The sequence below is a fragment of the Macadamia integrifolia genome, unplaced genomic scaffold (genome assembly GCF_013358625.1).
Source record: "Macadamia integrifolia cultivar HAES 741 unplaced genomic scaffold, SCU_Mint_v3 scaffold1814, whole genome shotgun sequence".
Lineage (NCBI taxonomy): Eukaryota > Viridiplantae > Streptophyta > Magnoliopsida > Proteales > Proteaceae > Macadamia > Macadamia integrifolia.
Genome location: NW_024868365.1, coordinates 122,909 through 130,286, shown reverse-complemented (window position 1 = coordinate 130,286; position 7,378 = coordinate 122,909). Strand labels below are relative to the sequence as shown.

Below are 7,378 nucleotides of genomic sequence, written 5' to 3'. Positions count from 1 at the left end.
TAGGCTATCCAAATGGGCTTCCTTGGCTACTATCCCATCCATAAAATATCCTTTTCCTCCTATAGTTCTTTCACTCTCTTGGGTTGATTCCCACTCACGGGTTTTGTCAGCTAAGTCAAGTAAAAATTCCCATGCTTTTCCTTCATCTGTAAAGGATGTGAATCCCTCCGGCCACATAGACTCTATCATTTGTTTAGTTGGGTAATTAATACCCTCATAAATTATTTGACCTAAATGCCATAGGTCTAGGCCATGGTGAGGGCATTCTTGGAGTAGATCCTTGAATCTCTCCATAAGTTTGGAAAATGACTCACTAGGCTTTTGCCTAAACTGAAGGATATCACTTCTAAGCTTATTGGTCTTGTGAGTTGGGAAAAACTTCTTAAGGAACACAACTGTGAACTGTTCCCATGAGGTTATAGAATTTTTGGGTAACCCATACAGCCACTTCTTAGCTTGGTCTTTCAATGCAAAAGTGATAAACCTAAGCTTAACAGCATCATCAGAAAGCTGTTGGATCTTAATTAGAACACATACCTCTTTAAATTCCCTTAGAAATAGGTATGCATCCTCAGAGGTCAACCCATGGAAGTGGGGCAACATAGTGATGTATTGAGATTTGAGTTCAAAATTATTGCCCTGGGCTTGTGGTAGAACTATGCAGGAAGGTTGGGCTGTTCTAGCAGGGTAGAACCTATCTTTCAAAGATTTAGGTGAAGGGTTTTGCTGTTGGTCTCCCATATTGAAGGGTTTTAAAGAGAGCAAACGTATAGGGTCACTACTTGTTGGATCTCTTCTTTCTAACCGATTCTTAGTATTACGTACCCATTTAACACTCATGCAATAGAAAACTACCCACAACTAAAGTAAGACAAGTACAAAAGAATGGATAGCAAAAAAATTTTTTTTAATAATTTTTTTTATTTTTTTTTTATTTTTTTTTTTGCCTTTTGGGAGCTTACCGGCAGGGATTCGGGGTTACTCAAGTCAATTCTTGAGGTACTGCTACAGGGCGAAACCTGTCTTTATCATACTGTGAGGCATAGCGACCTCCACTGATACAACTACTATTGCAAGTTGTTCTTCTCAAGAATTCAATAAAAGAAAAGGAAAAATATAAAACAAAGCAAACAAAGCACTCCAATTTACAAAAAGAAAGTGAAAAATAACATGGAATTGTCTCCCCGGAAACGGCACCAAAAACTTGTTTGAGATTTAAAATGTAACCGCAAGCGTACGGATCAGTGTAGCTACGGGTCGAACACAGGGAGAGCAGCCACTGTATTTTTTATTTCTTTTAATAATGCGAAAGTGAACCGATTAATGGTTGTGATCTAATTCTAATTACCGTCCTAAACATATGTATCTAAAATAATGTCCTAACCATTCGTCATCTAAGAATTTAAAGACGCAAGCCACGCAATTAAAATTAAATAAATAAATAAGTGAAAATAAAAAACCCACGTAATTAAAAAAAATAAAGGAAAAAATGCTGAAATAAAAATAAAGTAAAAGAAAGGGGATAAAGCTAGAGAGAGACTCACAAGTAGGTTTCTCTACTTAGCCCGAGGGATGCATCATAATATGAGCTTCCCTACTTGACCAAAGAGTCACTCTTACAAGGGTTACTCTACTTGGCTTTAGGGAAATGAAGACAATTAAAATAAAAGCAATAAATTGATGGTTCTATGGCTAGGAGGGGCAAAGCCAACACATACACTAGCCATGAACCTTGGGGGAAAGGGATAACAATAATGTAACGACTGAAATTAAAATTCTAAATTAAGAAAGAAAGGGTAGTCAGAAGAGGGAACGAGAGGGGGGAGAGAAGACTACTGAAGGAGCCTACTTGAACTTCAACCCTTGAACTGAAAACTTGATCGATTTGAGATACTACCCGTACTAAAAACCAGATCTGGAATAAACCAAATCTGAAATTTCTAGTACTAGAGAAAACAAATCTTGAAAAAAAAAAATTGCTCCACGGCTCGTGATCTTGTCACCTAGATCTAAGCCTAGAACTATAACTTAAAAAATTACAACTCAATTGCATAAATCATAAACATAAAAGGGCTGAATAAAAATAAAAGAGTGCTTGCATTAATTGAAATAATAAAAAAAAATCTATTACAAAAGTGATTAAAGAAAAGATAAAGAAAAACTAAAACTAAAGAGAGAGCAAGAGAAAGAGAGAGCAACTAAAAAAAACTAGAAGAAGAATGAATTGTCTCCCCTCCTCTTACATGAGTTGTATTTATAGGGAATGGGGAGGTAGGGTAACAATTTTCTTTTTCCTAAAAGAGAGAAACCCACAATTGATTGTCAGATCTTTTGAGACCAAAAGTGCTAAGGTGGAGGAGAGAGAAGAGAGAAATAAACTTTGAGAAATTTCCTATAATTTTTTGCTTATTTTCTTTCCTTTTTTTTTCTAATTTATTTCTCTTCTTTTTCTCCCTCCAAGGGACGATTTTCTTCTTGCTTTGTGTGATTTGGACAATATTTTGGTGATGATGTGGAGGAGAGAGAAGATTTGGACAATCTTTATTTCTCCCTTTTTTTTTCTTTCATTTTTTTTTTCTTCTCTTCTTGCGCAGGAACCCTTCCACGATTTTCCTTGCTTCTAATTTGATGTGGAAATCCCCTCCATGCCCTTAGTGCTTTAAGTGAGTGAAAAGCAGGAAATCTTCAACAAAATTCTCTAAAAAAAACAACCATGAGATTCAAACTTGAGACCTCTTGGTGAGCAAGGGAATTTTGTATACCATAGATCACCAACTACGCTAGGTAGTTGTTGTTATAAAAAACGAATCTTCAATCACTTAAGGATGTGGTCCATCGATCCTTGTTGGTATTTGGAATATTCCTTGTACCTCTGGGACAACTGTAAATGGGCTGGTTCTGCATCTCGGTTCAGTTCTAATCCATTATTCTTTTTCTGCCTTAAAAAGAATAATCACTTGTACGGGTGACCAAAAGAATGTGTACTTTTAATTGAACACGTCCATCTTGCTTAGAATTTTGTCCTCTTCGCAACCATGAAAAGAAATATGGCCTCTTTACGTGTAAAATTGAAGATATAGTGCCCGATAGTCCTCAAGGCCTTGAAAATATAAAACCTGCAAAAAGAGAGTGAAACCTAAGGTAGCTCTATTCTAAATATGAAAAATGCATGTTTTACTACCCTAGATTTCACACATAAATGTGCTCATCACTTTTCTGTCTAAGGTGGGGGCATTTCCTAAATTTCCTTGATTTTGATAGGGTCGACTTCAATGCCACTTTCACTTACCAAAAAACCTAACAACTTTCCTACTGTTGCCCCAAATACACACTTCTAAGGGTTCAACTTCAGTAGATACTTCTTGATTTTTTCAAAGAAATGCCTTAGCGCGGGAATATGCCCTTACTGATCTTTTAACTTTACTATCATGTTGTCCACATGGACTTCCACATCTTTGTTCATCATGTCATGCAATATGGCCGTAGCTGCTCTTTGATAAGTTGCCTCGGTGTTCTTTAGCCCAAAAGGCATCACCTTGTGACAATAGGTTCCCCACGGCGTGGTGAAGGTTGTCTTCTCACAATCTTCTGGGTGCATGCTTATTTGGTTGTATCCCGAGAATCCATCCATGAATGATAACAAAGCTTGCCTTGTCATGTTGTCCACCAATACATCAATGTGAGGTAATGGGAAATCATCTTTAGGGCTTACTTTGTTATGTTCTTGGAAGTCCATGCACATTCATACCTTGCCATCTTTCTTTGGTACGGACACGATGTTGGCCAACCATTGGGGGTACTTCATCACTTATAGAAACCCTACATTTCACTGTTTCACAACTTCTTCTCTGATCTTTTCACTCCATTCTGGCCACATTCTTCGAAGCTTCTGCTTTATCGATTTTACCCCCAGAATAAGTCGATAATTAATGCTACATGATGTTGGGTTCGATACTAGGCATATCATCATAAGACCAAGCAAAGACCTCGGTGAATTCTTTCAGAAGACTAATCATTTGTTTCGCTTCTTCGTCATCAAGGGTAGTGCCAATTTTTACCTCTTGATGGCATTGGTCGGTTCCTAAATTAATAAGCCGAGTATCCTCACAGATGGGTTAGGCTTTCTTTGGTTTGCATTGTTTTATTAATTCTTGGTATTTATTAAGATCATCATCAAAAAAAGGAGGCAAGTCATACTCGGAATCAAAAATTTCATTCATGAGAGAAGGAGTAACAGACTCGACATACAAGGACTCTAGAACTCCTCAAGAGGGGAGGTTGACACAGAATCATTAACAACAAACTCGACTGCAAACTTGACAACTGGGTTGATGCTTTTGTCAGGTGTATTCAGGCTGGTTGACTCAAGAGCATGAGCAAACTTGAAGTTTTCTCCAATGTTTGTCCAATTTAGGAGCAGTTCAGCGGCTTGATGGATGAGGAGGTGTGGCAAAGGGCCCACTTCTCCTTCTGAGAAAGTTACTGCTACTTCTACAATGGCACAATGGTCCTTCTAGATAGGTGCTTGCTTTTTCACGAATGACAACTAGTCAATCTCATGCTCTCGGAAGCCAAACTTTCTAAGAGGTGAATATTGGTGAAGATTGCTCAATCCCTTTTCTGTGAAGTCTATCTTTCTCAGCCTGTTGCTGGATGCCATCCTGGTGCCTCGATCACATCTTTGACCACCTTCACGAGACTTCTCGTTGCAATTGGTTCAGGCACAGTACATACAAACCATCATTCTCTGTGCTCTTCTTTGCTTTGCATACACACTTCTTCCTCTGAAAGGGCAAGGCTTAATCTCATGTAGCTCTCAGGTTCTTAGCTCTCATAAGTGGGAGCAAATGAAGCCTTTCAAATCAATGGGAAGCGACAAACTCTAGGTGAGCCGTATCTTCTTCTCCCATTCTCTCTTCAGGAGAACTCGAAGACTTGGTGCCTCCTTTGATTGGATCATTGTTGTAGGATCACCCAAGGAAGACCCAGTCTCAATCAATGCAATTTTTGCTATCCTAGTGATGCAAATATCTTGGTCACTTTCATTGACTAACATCTTCTATTGTTCCACTTCATGAACTTGTCTTGAAAAAACACTTCAAATCCTAGTTGCATCTTTGTTGCGGTTTCATCATACCATGGCTCCATATTTCCACAAAAGGGAAAATCCTCTCCTTATTTTAAAAAATACCCATTGAGAGTAGGGTAGTAAGAGATTGAGATCTTCTTAGTCATCCTCAGCACTTTCTGGCCCTTGGTGGTTGGAGGAGTATACCCAAGACCATTCTTTCCTTTGTTCACCGCCAAACTGGGCTGCTTTGGAACTCCTTGATGATATTTCCCCAGTCCCATGCTAGGAAAATATTACATATTCTTCATCATCTAATTCATTGAAGGACTCAAGATGGCTTCATAGTTAGCTGGGACTTCCTCCTTTGGCCCTTCTTTGGCAATGGCTGCACAAGTTGTATCTAATTCAAAACCACTTAGTTGGACCTCTTGTTCATGTTCTTCCCCATTTTCAATGTTGGCTAAAGTGTTAACCACTTTGGGATCTTCGGCTACTGTGAGCACCTTTCCCTCATAAATGAACTTCATTTTTTTATGGAGACTAGAGGACACCGCCTTCATAGGATGCAACCAAGGCCTTCCCAAGAGCATGTTAAAGGCTGTCAGTATATCAATGACTTGGAAATCAATATCAAACTTCATCGGGCCAATCTTTATGGCAAGGGTAATGATGCCAAGGGTCTTCCTCTTGACATTGTCATATGCCCGTATGGTTTGGGTGGTCGGCCTCATTTCTTCCAGGTTGATGCCAATACTCTTTGTCGACCTCAATGGTAGCACATTCAAAGTGGACCCATTGTCAATAAGAACCTGGGGAACCACTTTTTCAAGGCATTCTACTGTGATGTGGAGAACTCAATTGTACTAGGCTCCTTTGGGAAGCTCTGATTCTGAAAACATCAAGGATTGTACCGCATATGTTGCCCCTACTATATGTGCTAGATGTGCTGGATTTATCCCGATCGGCACTTGCACATTTGTGAGAGATTTTAAGACTGCTTCCCGGTGTGTGGGGGATGCCATCAACAATCCCCAAATTGAGATGCTTGCTTGGGACTTCTTGAGTTGAGCCAAGACTGGGTTCTCCATATCTTTCTTTAAGCTTCTAGTTCCAACCTAATTAGCCCTTGGTTGTTCTACTGCTAGAGCCTTGCCTTTTTAGTCTTTCCCACTTCTAATTTCCATCACATCGATAGGTTTCTTTACAATAATCTTCATGGGATAGCAGTCTTCATCATCACTATTTGTTAATGTGATTATCCCTACTATATAATCACCTTTTTCTTCTTATTCTCCTTCCCTGCTTGGGGTGGGAAGTCAAGGTCCTCCACAAATATTTCCATACAGTTGGCCTTGACATCAATGGCTTGAATTTGGACCAATCCTAACTCATCATCCTCTGTGTCACTCCCTATGTGGATTATGGAGATGTGTTCCTTAACCTGTTCCCCTATGGCCAATGCGGTTACTACTCTGAGAAAATTAACTGTAACCTCTTCAGTTACCTCTGGATCATCCTCTGAAGATATAATGGGCTAAATTAGAGAACTGTGATCACTTTCTTGGTTTTCCTCTAATGCATTCACAGACCCTATTGATGAGGTCTTTTTAGGGGAATCCAGTAGTGCAAGTATATCCTTCCAATCGTACCCGTCCGTCAATCTTTCCTTGGGGTTATACACCGAACCTTGAGAATGGGATTGGTATAAGGGTGATGAGGGATATGAAGCGGGATGGTATGAAGATGAAGTGATATGGGAGGTAGGATATGAAGATTGGGGGTGATAGGATGAAGAGGTTCCTCCACTTTCATGGTGGGGGAAAGATTAATGATATGGCAGAGGCTGATAATATGGTGAAGGTGGAAGGTACGGTGGGGGTTGGTAATGTGGTGCTGTAAACCCGTCTGTTGATGAGGAAGGATAAACGACGGGTGTCTAATTTTCTGATTCTTCTTCTGATGATTCTCCTCTTCTGGGAGTCCTTACGATTCCAGCCCTTTGACTCATGATTTTCTTATAAGCTTGGGCATTCATATGATTCTTCTAAACTCTAGGTACAATGAGTTGATTGGGATCACTATCTATAGTTTCTTCATCCAGATTGTTCACATGATCAGGGAGTGGATTGGTATTAACACTGGGAGGCAACTTGACCTTGACCTCAATAGTTCCATTGTCTACCAAGTCCTGAATTACATGTTGTAAATCCAAACATCTTTCAGTATTGTGCCCTTCTGAGTGTGGTCGGCACAATATTCATGATCCCTATACCAAGCTGGAGGAGGGTTGCTGATCACTCTTGGAGC

At 39.6% G+C, this 7,378-nt stretch overlaps 1 non-coding gene across 1 annotated transcript; it reads left to right on the top strand.

Moving 5' to 3' along the window:
- The first annotated feature begins 247 nt into the window (after positions 1–247).
- LOC122064905 lies at positions 248–354 on the top strand. The gene has a single exon (XR_006135858.1). It is a non-coding gene; the product is annotated as a small nucleolar RNA R71 (small nucleolar RNA).
- The last annotated feature ends 7,024 nt before the right edge of the window (positions 355–7,378 follow it).